The 15,595-nt window shown below is 39.8% G+C and overlaps 1 pseudogene across 1 annotated transcript; it reads right to left on the reverse strand.

The window, feature by feature from the left end:
- Positions 1–9,792: 9,792 nt before the first annotated feature.
- Positions 9,793–15,414, reverse strand: LOC145522482 (protein CFDP2 pseudogene; annotated as a pseudogene). The gene is made up of 2 exons (XR_014066005.1): positions 15,121–15,414; positions 9,793–11,398 (listed from the first exon to the last, which is right to left on the reverse strand). The product of XR_014066005.1 is annotated as a protein CFDP2 pseudogene (transcript).
- Positions 15,415–15,595: the final 181 nt, after the last annotated feature.

Genomic DNA, 15,595 nt, shown 5'->3' on the forward strand with positions numbered 1-15,595 from the left:
GGCCCTCAAGAAAGGGGTTGGTGTAGAGAGGCGGGGCTCCTCCGCAGGCCTCCCCCAGCACCCCGCCTTCTGGGCTCAGCCTGGTGGTCTTTAAGAGAGATCCTCACTAACTCCCCTGCCTGTCACATCTGCTGGGAACCCCAGTCTAGCTATTGTCCCAGCCATGCTGCGGGCCCCAGTACTGCTTCTGGTGTTCCTGGCTCTTGGTGAGTGTGTTGCCTGGATGCTCCTGGGATTTTTCTGTATTTTTTGGCAATGGTGTGTATGCGTGTTGTGTGCATGGAGGGGGTCATACTAAGAAATTCTGTTTCCTCTTCCTTATGATTTTTTGGTTGCTTTTCCCATTGCAGTCACTTGCGTATCTTCCAACATGGAAGAAGACAGGATGTCAATCACCAGGGCTACTGGGTCCTCTGCTGTAATCCCTTGTGATCTTCCTACACAAAACATCCAGTATATCCACTGGTACACATTCCAGGAGGGAACTATACCCCGACGCCTTCTCTACTATGATGTCTCCTCTTCAAAGGTCGTGTTGGAACCAGGAATCAGTCCAGGGAAATACCATGGCTATGAAGGCACAGACAAGATGTATAAATTTGTAATCTCAAATCTTCAAGAAAGTGATTCTGGCGTGTACCGCTGCGCTGTCTGGGAGAAGCACATTGGTTCAGCCTTCCTTTACACAGCACTGAAATTTTGCTTGTCACTGCCAAAAAACAGCCCAGATGCACAGGATAGACCAACCCCTGCCTCACTTCCTGCTATCAATGCTAATTCTGTTTACTCTGAACAAAGTGAAATCCTGAGCTAATCGCCCATCCCCCAACATTTATATTCAATTTTTACTCACCCCTCCCTACCAAAGCCACAGTTTTTTCTAAAAGCAGGCTTCCATCTTCACACCTCAGGCAAGCAGCTGTCGAGCCTCATCTTCTTTTAACTCCCCTAGGAGCTGGTGGAGTCTATTCAACCTCCTCTTTAGGAGACAGGGCACCTAGGATTGATCTGTTAAAGGAAATATTTAGGAGAGCATGGAAAGGTTGGGAACCTCACTGTGGTTCAGTGTTTAAGAATCTGCCTTGGAATGCAGGGTACTTGTGTTCTGCAGCAACTACACCTGCGTGTTTTGAAGACCCTGTTCCACAACTAGAAGCTCCGGTGCCACAAGGGAAGACACCACACGATGCAACAGAGATCCTGCATGTTGGAACTAAGACCTGATGCAGAAAGTAAATAAATTTTTAAAAAATAATAAAATAAAAATCACAAACATAAAAAAGAATGAAAAGGTTAGCTGTACTGAACCATTTATCTGATTATTATCCAGAGAAAATGGCTGGGAATGAAGCATCTTCAATATTCAGGAGTATGAAGAGTAAGAAAAGATGAAAATGAAAACTTGGACTTCCTGAACCTCAAGCTGGTATCATATTTCTCTTGGACAAACTGATATTTTCCTCGCATGGCTGAAGTAGTTGAAGTGTAGGAAAACAGTGATTTCTGTAACAATGTCAACCATTGTATTCTTCTTCCACTTTCTTTTGAACTCAGCCCACAGCCAGAGCTGTTCTGTATTAAACAAGTCAAGCCAGGGGTTCTTTCCACCCCTACCCTCTACACTGATGTGGCCAAGTCCCAAACTGGAATGAGATTTATCAGATTATTTTTTTCTCAGTAATTCATCTTAAAGAACGCCTTGGGTGAACAATTAGACAATGAATAGTATCTCTTTCAGCTGAAAAGTCATATGTGAAAGGAGTATGGCTTTCTTATTGGGCTAGATTTAAGGATGTGAAATTCCTGGTGGCTCACCTATGAAGAATCCACCTGTAATTCAGGAGCTGCAGGAGACCCGGGTTCAATCCCTGGGTCAGGAGGATCCCCTGGAGGAGGGCATGGCAACCCACTCCAGTATTCTTGCCTGGAGAATTCCACGGACAGAGAAGCTTGGCAGGTTTCAGTCTGTAGGGTCGCAAAGAGTTGGACATGACTGAAGCAACTTAGCATGAACAGAAATGCTAGATTCACATGTATGTGATCTCCTGTGTACTGGATTCTCCAACTTTCTATCAGAGCAGTGTTTCTTAAACTGTGGTCCACTGACTACTTGCATCAGAAGCACCTGAGTTGGAATAAAATTGCTAATTCTAGGTGGCACCCAATACCATGAATACAAACATTGGAATGAAGGCTGCAAATGTGTATTTTTCAATAAACCCCATAACTGATTCTTATTCAAGTTGATTTTTAAGAACTGCTGCCCTGGTGGTAACAGATAAAGTGACACATTGCTCTCTGAAATTTCCAGCCTGACACAGAAATGCATTCCAGAATGGTACTCATGGGCTTGTTCCTAACCCAAAACCCTTCCTGCCTTGTTGCACCCTGGATACTCCTGCTTTCCCAGGTTGTCATATTTTTGCATGAGAATCCCACAACCGAAGGTCAAGTTTCAGATTCCTCTTATTTCTGTAATTGCAGGCAAGAAGGAATTGATAGTAAACAAACCAACTTTAACTTGGTCCCCTGTACCAGGGACCATGTGTTTTAACTATTTTACAACTTTAAAAAAGACTGAAGCATAAACTTATTGGCATTTATATTTTTCTAATATTGTTTAGGTTTTGTTCTGCATATTTATTTCCCTGATCTGCTTTACATTGAAATTTTGTGTATTGGGAAAATGTTGAGAATTCTCTGCAGAGAGATTTTTTTTATGCAATGAATTTTTCCTGACTTCTGTGTTATACGAATTTTTTTTCAAGGCAAAAAGACATGACAAATCTCTTGAGCAACATAAAATCATCAAGATGAAACACTAAGATGCCCTTTGATTACTGCATTTGGTGTTGCAATACCCCATCTACCCTGCTGGGAAAGACAGAAATATTCTTCACAGTTCATGGAAAAGAGTAAACGATTTTCTGCTCAATCATGGGGACTGAATTGAGAGGTTGGTTTGACTGGAGTTCTTCACTGGAACTCTTTTGGACACATTCCAGATCTCACTGCTAGCAGCCAGAGAGCTGCTCAGAAATGAAAAACGTTTAGTTATGAGAACCTGAAGTTTAGGGTGTATGGTGGCAAGGAGGTCATTGTACAGAGCTGGGAGAGGACAGGTTCATGGAGGAGGTGGCTGCCATATGGAAAAAAAAATCAAAAGTGAATCAAGGATTTTGGGAGGCATCTGTACAAAGTCTTATGGACTTATTGTGTACAGTTCAAAAATTGTGATGAAGCATGTCCCTTTCCATCTCAAATACCCATTTTTTTTCTAATATGCATAGGTGCCCCCACACAGGACACACAAATACCCTGTTCAACATTCTCAGATTCAATCTCTCCCTCAGTTAAAGGGTTGTAATAAGTGTTCCCACCTTGGAGGGTTTCTGGACAATTCACTGGGTCAATCCATGTAAAGAACTTAGACCCATGCTTGTCACACAGTACGAGTTCAATAACTGTTAGTGCTTGTAACTGTTATCTGTGTCCTGGCCTCTATGAAAAGAATATGCAGATGAAACAGACAGGAGTCTGACTCCCAAGAGCCACTTGCAGCCCAGACAGTTGAAGACAAAACTGCAGCCTTGGCTGAGATGGCCCCGTTACCCCGTGCTTCCTCTGTGGCTGCTGGGAACAATTGGCAATGGCTGAGCACCAAGTAGTTTCTAGACCTGAAATTGACATCATATTTCTGACTTAGGTACTATCATATCCTCCCCCACCCCTAATGCATGATGAACTTGGGATTCAGAGAAACTCTGTAGCATCCAAGATCACAAAGGCATTGATATCAGAAGAGATGCAGTTTGAAGCCAAGTATAAACGTCGTTTCAACTTATGCTTTTCCCTGCACTCTACCCAGAACCAACAAGAAGTAACGAAAGGATAAAGAAGAGAAGCGGGGGAGTCAGGGTGATCTGTATATTCACAGAGATGCTGCATATGTTCTTGCAAATGTATCCTCTGATGAAAATGGTTGGAACAGAAAGAATTCCTATCTTTTGGATAAAACGTGATTAAGCAATATAACAGCTCACATATTTAGAAAATAATGATAGGAGTTGCACTGTGCTATTTATTATGTACCTCAAAGGAAATATCAAATTAAACTAATGATTTGTTCATTTCCTATAGTCAGAAATTAATGGACCATTGAGAATGCTTTGTGGAGCCAGAAGATCCCAGTCAATATGTAGCCGAAAAATGAGAGGGTCTACATGTGTCACACTTGGCATGGTCGAACCAATAAGAAGGATCATAAATAGCTTCTGTAATTAAGTTTTCTATACTAAAGTGACAAATATTTGGAAAATAGCAACCTGAATTTTTGATCATCTTATATCTGGTTGGCACAGGAAAAATAGAATATTTACACCCAGCTCCTTCCTTGCCCCTGATTGCTGTGAGATGGGTAGGAATTTCCCTGAAGGACAAGGATGTGTGTGGCTGCCCCACAACCTTGACTATGAAGCTTCACCACACAGAATGTGTCCCAGGATGTTAAAATATTTTTTTCTTTACTTTCAACCTTGCTAATTGTCATTTTATTCATCTCTTGTTAATTCCTTAGAAACTGACAAACCTGTTAATATTTATTGCACCAGCCCTTCTATGCATCCCCACTGTCATTACAGTACCCTGTGTCCTCAGAGACCTCTCAGTAGCTCATGGCGATCATCTTTGAAATATGTCTGCTTCCCCAGGATTGCTCCCCTGACAACCAACCTTCCTGCTCTTTTTCTTCCTAAAGTACAGATCTGATCATATCACTTTCCTCCCTACCACTTTCAGTATCTCCTCATCATTCATTCTTTTCTAAAAATATATATTTGAAAATACTGTAAAAATTGCTCACATTCCTACTTCTTAAAAAATAACTATTAAGTAAGAATGTCTCCTGTTCTCTTTCTATTTGAAGTTTCTCTACCCAAGGAGTCAATTAGTTTCCTACTTGTTCCTTTTGACTCACATCTCTCAGTTCAGTTCAGTTGTTCAGTGACCCCATAGACTGCAGCATACCAGGCTTTCCTGTCCATCACCAACTTCTGGAGCTTTCTCAAACTCGTGTCCATAGAGTTGGTGATGCCATCCAACTATCTTATCCTCTGTCATCCCCTTCTCCTCCTGCCTTCAATCTTTCCCAGCATCAGGATCTTTTCCAGTGAGTCAGTTCTTCACAGCTAGTGGCCAAAGTATTGGAGCTTCATATCTCTAGACGTTTTTTAATATGAACTTCACTTATATTGTGTTTGGTAGAAAACAATTTCTGTTTTCCCAACAGATAATCAATTGTCCTAATCTACTCCAGAAAGCAGGAATAGAAGGAACATACCTCACCATAATAAAAGCTATATATGACAAACCCACAGCAAACATTATCCTCAATGGTGAAAAATTGAAAACATTTCCCCTAAAGTCAGGAACAAGACAAGGGTGCCCACCCTCACCACTACTATTCAACACAGTTTTGGAAGGTTTAGCCACAGCAATCAGAGAAGAAAAAGAAATAAAAGGAATCCAGATTGGAAAAGAAGAAGTAAAACTCTCACTGTTTGCAGATGACATGATCCTCTACATAGAAAACCCTGAAGACTCCACCAGGAAATTACTAGAGCTGATCAATGAATACAGTAAAGTTGCAGGATATAAAATTAACACACAGAAATCCCTTGCATTCCTATACACTAACAATGAGAAAACAGAAAGAGAAATTAAGGAAGCAATTCCATTCACCATTCAACAACAAAAATAATAAAATACTTAGGAATAAATCTACCTAAAGAAACAAAATACCTATATATAGAAAACTATAAAACACTGATGAAAGAAATCAAAGATGACACAAATAGATGGAGAAATATACCATGTTCATGGATTGGAAGAATTAATATAGTGAAAATCAGTATACTACCCAAAGCAATCTATAGATTCAATGCAATCCCTATCAAGCTACCAATGGTATTTTTCACAGAACTAGAACAAATAATTTCACAATTTGTATGGAAATACAAAAAACCTTGAATAGCCAAAACAATCTTGAGAAAGAAGAATGGAACTGGAGGAATCAACCTGCCTGACTTCAGGCTCTACTACAAAGCTACAGTCATCAAGAGAGCATGGTACTGGCACAAAGACAGAAATATAGATCAATGGAACAAAATAGAAAGCCCAGAGATAAGTCCACGCACCTATGGACACCTTATCTTTGACAAAGGAGGCAAGAATATACAATGGAGAAAAGATAATCTCTCTAACAAGTGGTGCTGGGAAAACTGGTCAACCACTTGTAAAAGAATGAAACTAGAACACTTTCTAATACCATACACAAAAATAAACTTAAAATGGATTAAAGATCTAAATATAAGACCAGAAACTATAAAACTCCTAGAGGAGCACATAGGCAAAACACTCTCTGACATAAATCACAGCAGGATCCTCTATGACCCACCTCCCAGAGTAATAGTTTTAAGATAATCTCTACGTTTCCCTACAATTTAAAAATGACTTACTATATATTTATATCAATATGTACTTGGAGTATTTGCTAGAAGATTTCTGTTTCATTTATATCTCAGTATTCATACACAATTATCATTTTATGTCAGTAACTTTACAATAAGAGTTTAGATCTGTTAGGCCAAATGTCTATTCAATATTATTCTTAAAAATAATTTTTAATAATTTCATATTTAATGTTATTTAACTAGCTAACCCTGAACCCTTCTACCATAGAACAAAAAATGAAATGTTTTCTTAATTCTCATAAGAATTATAGTAACTTCATAAATGTGACTTTAGGAAACATCAGTATCTTTATGATATTTAGTTTTTCTTACACAAATATGATATGTCTCTTTATTTTTTCAGGTTTAATTTTATGCCCTTTATAAAACCTTATACTCTTTCTTCTTATAGCTCTGGAATTTTCTTATAAATTTGACAAACGATTTTATAACTCTTTACTTACTCTTTTGCATTTTAATGGTAAAGCTTTCATGGATTTTGAAAAATAGGCAACTCCTAAAGTGAAGTGAAGTCGCTTAGTCGTGTCCAACTTTTTGTGACCCCATGGACTGTAGCCCAACAGGCTCCTCAGTCCATGGGATTTTCCAGGCAAGAGTACTGGAGTGGGTTGCCATTTCCTTCTCCAGAGGATCTTCCCGACCCAGGGAACGAACCTGGGGCTCCTGCATTGTAGGCAGATGCTTTACCGTCTGAGCCATCAGGGAAGTCAACTCCTAAAGCTCCTGATAATTTGATTCATGGTCTAGAATGAGGAAAAACAGAGTACAAGGTACCAGAGAGGTACTGACTAGTACCTCAAATACCACTGAGATCTCAACAGGTCCAAATGGTATTTGACAACTCAAAGTATTAATATTAATAATTTTCAATGAAAAAAAAGCTTTCCAAACAAAATATTCATCCAGATCTCTCGTCTTCTCCTGTGTATTAGGGGCTCAGCTACTATGAACAGACAGTTGTCACTGTGACCTTCTATTTTCATTCTCAGGGCAAAGGCACTGCTTGGTGATAGGACTTAGGCTAGGACCAACCAGGTGGATCTGGCATGGACAGAGGGATACTTGACCTGTCTTGTGTGGGTCCTGGAGGATGGACAGCTCATCTGTGCTCAGAGGAGCACCCAGATGCCTCTGACAATCTTTTTTTACCCTGATCCAAGACGAGTATCTTCAGATTACACAACAGTCTCCAAGAGTCTTCTTACAACATGTCAGAGAAATGGATATTGTTTTCAAGTTTTAGTTACAATAAGGAATCTATTATTTCAAAGGAGAGAAAATTCCACAAATTTCTTCTTTTATCCCAGGAAAAAAATTAACTTATCACAGAACTTATTTCCTCATCTTGTGTTGCCATGGTAAAGAATGTTACCCAGTGAATGGAGAACTTTGTTCACATTTTACAAATACACTTGTGATGGAATATTTGCATTTTTAGTGACTGAAGAGTTTCCTCCTTTCAACAGTTCAGTTTAGTTCAGTTCAGTCGCTCAGTCATGTCCGACTCTTTGTGACCCCATGAATTGCAGCACGCCAGGCCTCTCTGTCCATCACCAACTCCCAGAGTCTACCCAAACCCATGTCCATCGAGTCGGTGATGCCATCCAACCATCTCATCCTCTGTCGTCCCCTTCTCCTCCCGCCCCCAATCCTGCTCAGCATTAGGGTCTTTTCCAATGAGTCAACACTTTGCATGAGGTAGCCAAAGTATTGGAGTTTCAGCTTCAACATCAGACCTTCCAATGAACACCCAGGATTGATCTCCTTTAGGATGGATTGACTGGATCTCCTTGCAGTCCAAAAGATTCTCAAGAGTCTTCTCCAACACCACAGTTCAAAAGCATCAATTCTTCGGTGCTCAGCTTTCTTCACCGTCCAACTCTCACATCCATACACGACCACTGGAAAAACCATAGCCTTGACTAGACGGACCTTTGTTGGCAAAGTAATGTCTCTGCTTTTAAATATGCTATCTAGGTTGGTCATAACCTTCCTTCCAAGGAGTAAGCGTCTTTTAAATTCATGGCTGCAGTCACCATCTGCAGTGATTCTGGAGCCCAAAAAAGTAAAGTCTGACATTGTTTCCACTGTTTCCCCATCTATTTCCCATGGAGTGATGGGACCAGATGCCATGATCTTAGTTTTCTGAATGTTGAGCTTTAAGCCAACTTTTTCACTCTCCTCTTTCACCTTCATTAAGAGGCTCTTTAGTTCTTCTTCACTTTCTGCCATAAGGGTGGTGTCATCCGCATATCTGAGGTTATTGATATTTCTCCCGGCAATCTTGATTCCAGCTTGTGTTTCTTCCAGCCCAGCGTTTCTCATGATGTACTCTGCATATAAGTTAAATAAGCAGGGTGACAATATACAGCCTTGACATACTCCTTTTCCTATTTGGAACCAGTCTGTTGTTCCATGTCCAGTTCTAACTGCGGCTTCCTGACCTGTATACAGGTTTCTCAAGAGACAGGTCAGATGGTCTGGTATTCCCATCTCTTTCAGAATTTGCCACAGTTTATTGTGATCCACACAGTCAAAGGCTTTGGCATAGTCAATAAAGCAGAAATAGATGTTTTTCTGGAACTCTCTTGCTTTTTCAATGATCCAGCGGATGTTGGCAATTTGATCTCTGGTTCCTCTGCCTTTTCTAAAACCAGCTTGAACACCTGGAAGTTCGCGGTTCACGTATTGCTGAAGCCTGACTTGGAGAATTTTGAGCATTACTTTACTAGCATGTAAGATGAGTGCAATTGTGTGATAGTTTAAGCATTCTTTGGCATTGCCTTTCTTTGGGGTTGGAAGGAAAACTGACCTTTTCCAGTCCTTTGGCCACTGCTGAGTTTTCCAAATTTGCTGGCATATCGAGTGCAGAACTTTCACAGCTCACCTTTGAGGATTTGAAATAGTTCAACTGGAATTCCATCACCTCCACTAGCTTTGTTCATAGTGATGCTTTCTAAGGCCCACTTGACTTCACATTCCAGGATGTCTGGCTCTAGGTGAGTGATCACACCATCGTGATTATCTGGGTCGTGAAGATCCTTTTTGTACAGTTCTTCTGTGTATTCTTGCCACCTCTTCTTAATATCTTCTACTTCTGTTAGGTCCATACCATTTCTGTCCTTTATCGAGCCTATCTTTGCATGAAATGTTCCTTTGATATCTTTAATTTTCTTGAAGAGATCTCTAGTCTTTCCCAATCTGTTGTTTTCCTCTATTTCTTTGCACTGATCACTGAGGAAGGCGTTCTTATCTCTCCTTGCTATTCTTTGGAACTCGCATTCAGATGGGAATATCTTTCCTTTTCTCCTTTGCTTTTAGCTTCTCTTCTTTTCCCAGCTATCTGTAAGGCCTCCTCAGACAGCCATTTTGCTTTTTTGCATTTCTTTTCCATGGGGATTTTCTTGATCCCTGTCTCCTGTATAATGTCACAAACCTCTGTCCATAGTTCATCAGGCACTCTGTCTATCAGGTCTAGTCCCTTAAATCTATTTGTCACTTCCACTGTATACTCATAAGGGATTTGATCTAGGTCATACCTGAATGGACTAGTGGTTTTCCCTACTTTCTTCAATTTAAGTCTGAATTTGGCAATAAGCAGTTTATGATCTGAGCCACAGTCTGCTCTTGGTCTTGTTTTTGCTGACTGTATAGAGCTTCTCCATCTTTGGCTGCAAAGAATATAATTAATCTGATTTTGGTGTTGACCATCTGGTGATGTCCACGTGTAGAGTCTTCTCTTGTGTTGTTGGAATAGGGTGTTTGCTATTACCAGTGCGTTCTCGTCGCAAAACTCTATTAGCCTTTGTCTTGCTTCATTCTGTACTCCAAGGCCAAACTTGCCTGTTAGGCCAGGTGTTTCTTGACTTCCTACTTTTGCATTCCAGTCCCCTATAATGAAAAGGACATCTTTTTTGGGTGTTAGTTCTAGAAGGTCTTGTAGGTCTTCATAGAACCGTTCAACTTCAGCTTCTTCGGCGTTACTGGTTGGGGCATTGACTTGGATTACCATGATACTGAATGGTTTGCCTTGGAAACGAACAGAGATCATCCTATCGTTTTTGAGATTGCATCCAAGTACTGCATTTTGGACTCTTTTGTTGACCATGATGGCTACTCCATTTCTTCTAAGGGATTCTTGCCCACAGTAGTAGGTATAACGGTCATCTGAGTTAAATTCAGCCATTCCAGTCCATCTTAGTTCACTGATTCCTAGAATGTCGACGTTCACTCTTGCCATCTCTTGTTTGACCACTTCCAATTTGCCTTGATTCATGGACCTAACATTCCAGGTTCCTATGCAATATTGCTCTTTACAGCATTGGATCTTGCGTCTATCACCAGTCACATCCACAACTGCGTGTTGTTTTTGCTTTGGCTCCATCCCTTCATTCTTTCTGGAGTTATTTCTCCACTGATCTCCAGTAGCATAGTGGGCACCTACTGACCTGGGGAGTTCATTTTTCAGTGTCCAATCTTTTTGCCTTTTCATATTGTTCATGGGGTTCTCAAGGCAAGAATACTGAAGTGGTTTGCCATTCCCTTCTCCAGTGGACCACATTCTGTCAATATTATCATTTCAATTATATAGCTCCAAATCCCTAAGGGAGAAGTTCTGGTGTTTGTGAGAAGAGAAGGGTCTTTCTTTGATGCAAACTCTGAGCAGTTTCAACAGAGTTAAACACCTGGAAATTAAAAAAAAAAAAAAAAGGCTTAATTCTTTGAATACTATTACTGGAAATTTAGGAAGGCAGGTGGTTTACCCGTTGGTGGTGAACTCTTCTTTTCCTGTTTTTATTCCTTTCATCTTTCATCAGCGTCTTCAATGATTTCTCCTCCATGGAGAGCAGATATTTGGGTCCATTTGTCTGAGGAAAATTAGTAAAACATCAGATACCATGAAACCCATGTTTAAGGACTTTCAAAAGAATCCAGATCAAATTTCCAGCACAAAATTTATAACTGCCAGTCATGATATGAAGTTAGGAGAAGGCTAAGATTATTGTAGGAGCTTCAACCAGTGTGACAGTGGAGGCTGGAAGAAGATATTTGGAAAAGCAACTGAGCTCATAGTAGCTTCCCCTGGTAAGTAATGTTTTTCTCTTTTTTGCCTTAGTTATGGGAAAGTGACAGGTGTTTTTTTAGAGAAAACAATCTGTGTTGTGTGTTAAGTCACTTCAGTCATGTCCGCCTCTTTGCGACCCTATGGACTGTAGCCTGCCAGGCTCCTCTGTCCATGGGGTTCCGCAGGCAAAAATTCTGAAGTGGGTTGACGTTTCCCTCTCCAGGGTATCTTCTTGATCCAAAGATCTAAAGTATTCACTTTATCTAACTGCCACATGCTTGGTCTTAGCAAATGAACAACAATTCTTCAGGTACTGGTCACTGCGTATGGAAACTCAACTACTTTGTAAATGGTTTATTCTCTCCTTCAAAAAAGAATGGAATTTTTCTTTTAAAATACACACACACAAACACAGACTATTAAAATAGACTCAAACTAGATAGTAAAATATTTGAGGCCCATGTCTTTTTTATTGTTTCGTTTATGTGTCAATATTCTTACACCATTAACATGTTATGTCATTACATTGGTATAAGCTATTGATTCAATTTCCTTTTCTTCTAGACAATCTATTAAGAGAGAATCACTTTTCTTAATTATTTCTTCTCTACAGTTTGAAATAAAACACAGTGTCCTTGTCTCCCAATACTTTACAAAACTACATTATCAATTTTCATCTCATCCCTAAAATCGGTACATAAAAATTCTTATGGTAAATGACTATAGAACATCAATAAATCCCATTTCTTATTACTGTAGCTTCTTAGAGGGAGGCTGAGATCAGTTGAGATTTATGCAGTCACATTTCTTGTTACATTGGCTGGATATGGATCAGTTTCATGGAATTTGTGAGCTCAATGAGCCCTGTCTTCCCTGGTGGCTCAGATGGTAAAGAATCTGCCCGCAATGCTGGAGACCCGGGTTTGATCCCTGGGTAAAGAAGATCCCTTGGAGAAGGGAATGGCTACCCACTCCAGCATTCTTGTCTGGAGAATTTCATGGACAGAGTAACCTGGTGGGCTACAGTCCATGGGGTTGCAAACAGTCAGATATGACCAAGAGACTTTACTCCCTCACTTATGAGCCATGTCAGCTCCAAAGTCCATGGAAACAGTTTACATGGTTGAACATACTCATCTGCCCATTCTCTCAGCATTTATTTATTGAGGACAGTTTCTGTGTTGGATGCTGGAGAAAAAAGGAGGCTAGACAAAGACAGAGCAAGATCCCAACACTCAAACAGTTTCTATTCTACCAGATGAGGTTTATAGATTCTAGCTTGACTGGGACCCATGTTCTATGATCTGTGGCTGCTAGACAGACAGCAGATCTTGGATTGATGGGCTTGTTTCTTTCTCAATTGATGTAATAGTTATAGCTTATAAAATGCATATATTTTATCTGGTGGAGGAATTTAATGAAATGTCCTTAAGTCATCCCACTAAAGAGGATTTTAGTATCAGCTGCTATTTACTGAGAATCAGACAGCGTAAGAAGTTTCAGTGCTGTATCTCATTCCTCAACAGGAATCATCTTATTCCCAGTTCATATATAAGGACACTGAGTTTTTGAGAAGCTCAGTTACTAGCCTAAAGTCACCTGACAAGATACATTGCAAAGTTTAGGATTCAATAGGGATTTGTCTGTTCCAAAGTGCGTGGTCTGGACTGTTATTGGTTAGAAACATTTAAGTCATGTTTTTATATCCTGAGTATTTACCATTCCGTAGCCTGACCTTTTCCAGTATTCTCACCTGAAAAATCTCATGGTCAGAGGAGCCTGACAGGCTGCAGTCCAAAGGGTCTCAAAGAGTCAGACACAACTGAGTGAATGAGCACTCAGTCTGACCTTTTAAATGAGTACTTTAATCGACTACTTAGTAGCTTATAATTTGCTTTACTTTCATGTGTGAAAACAATGCTTCGGTTCCTCTTTGGTAATTAAAGACATATTTACTCTGAGTGACACTCTTGACCAGGAACTGACTTTATACCGAAAACCTTTTTTGAAAGGAGATTTAAAAAGATTCAGGCAAAATAGTGAGAAAAGATGGAACTCTACTCCCAATGGATGTGAGATGGAAACAGAGGTAATCCAAGCAGCCCAGAGAGAGAAGGGACAGTTCTTCAGTTCTTGACACGTTCAGACCTTATGTGATTGGCTGAAAGTCACTTCTGTGTCACGGGAGCAGGATCAATTTGTCCATATATTTATGTAAATATTGAAAAAAGTTGGACACAAATTCAAAACAGACGCAATTCTGTATGTCTTACATCTATCTCACAGAACTAGGGTTTGCAAACACGTTATCTGATTCTTCATGCTCTGTTGGAGTTAGAACTGACTAAATTATCAAAACCCAGGCCAGAAAAAGAAACACACTATTTGTATTTTATATAAATTGCTTGTTTCCAAACTCTATTTGAGAAGACCTAAGATAAAAACACACATACAGGTACTTCCCTGCTGGACCAGTGACTGGGTCTCTGAGTTCCCAGTGTGGGAGTCTAGATTCATTCCCCGATCTGGGAACTAGATCCTGTGTGCCACAACTAGAGACCTGGTGCAGCCAAATAAATAAATATTTAAACACACACAGATTCAGGCAGGGCAAAAATAGGAATAGAAAATCAAAAGCACTCAGGGAAGTAGAAGGAAAAGGCCTGTGAAGACCTGGCAGGAAGCACAGGGTAAGATTTCATTCTCAGAGATAGGAGAGATATGTGTACGTTCTATCTCTATAAACAAGTGATTAAAAATTTTAAAAGTTGAAAAAATGTAGTGGAATAATATTTTTAATTAAGTGATAAAGAAGTGCACCAAAATTTCCAATAAGGTATGTTAAAATAATATTAGAAAGAGATCTCAATGCAGAAGTCTTTAGGAGGAAAATGAAGTAAAAGGGGGACGTTGGCTTCAACATCTGTTATACAAAATGGAGGAAATGGTCTTTAAACAAATCCAGTTCTTGCTTCCAGGGCATCAGTGTTTCTAACATTTGCCATTTCTCTAGTCATCCTGTCTTGAAGGCCTGCTGCAAGGGCTCACAAGTTGAACTCTGTTCATGAGCTGGATAGAAGTCAATTCAAGGCTAAAATTTCTAGTCAAAGCTTGGAGCCAAAATCAATTGTGGTCTTGATTGGGGGGAATGCCATTTGTTTTGTACAAAACAAGTGGGGCTTTAGCCAATGTTCCTTTTGATTTTTTAACCCTGGAAATACAGTGGCTAAGACAAGACTAATAATTGCCTATCAATTTGGTTTGTGAAAGGCATGTTTCCTGTGATGATGGAGTTGAGGATTTCAGACAGTTTAGAGCACAGTGGAATTGCAATCAAGGGAACCAGTGTCCAAGGTTAATTGGCAGGGATTCAGTTGCAACCAAAATACTGAATTCTCATCAGTAAGGATGAACTCTGGTACCATGATATAAAAATGTCATGTTGGAGCATACAATCAACACAAACAAATCACTGATAATAATTACTATTATCTCTTATTTTCATAGCATTTTTAATCAACTTACTTTTCAGATCTTGTTTCATTTTGGTCTCACTGCAGCACTGGTTTTTTGTTGTTGTTTAGATGCTAAGTTGTGTCCGACTCTTTTGCAACCCCATGGACTGTAGCCTGTCAGGCTCCTCTGTCCAAGGGATTTCCTGGGCAAAAACACTAATGATTTACATGAACATCTTCATTTTCAAATAGATAAAGCATCAAAGGCTTTAATTGACTCAATTGGCTCAGTCACAGAACTTATGAGGAAAACGAAGCAGGACCAGAAGCCTGGTCTCTTGAACTGAAGGCCACCATAGTTTCCCTAGGATTTGAAGAAGTCGGAGAGGCTAAATTAGTCTAACGATTTCTATATGGGTTGAATAATTTTGAAATTATTATAGAAAAATGTTTGGTAATGGAATAAAATTTTTGTCATAGGTAGATAGCAGGAGAAAGCAATCTTTTTCAAGGGAATTGGGGAAGGCAAGAAACAATTCAAGAAA

This window comes from Giraffa tippelskirchi, chromosome 10 (genome assembly GCF_054371585.1).
Source record: "Giraffa tippelskirchi isolate mGirTip1 chromosome 10, T2T-mGirTip1v1.2.pri, whole genome shotgun sequence".
In the NCBI taxonomy this organism is placed as follows: Eukaryota; Metazoa; Chordata; class Mammalia; order Artiodactyla; family Giraffidae; genus Giraffa; species Giraffa tippelskirchi.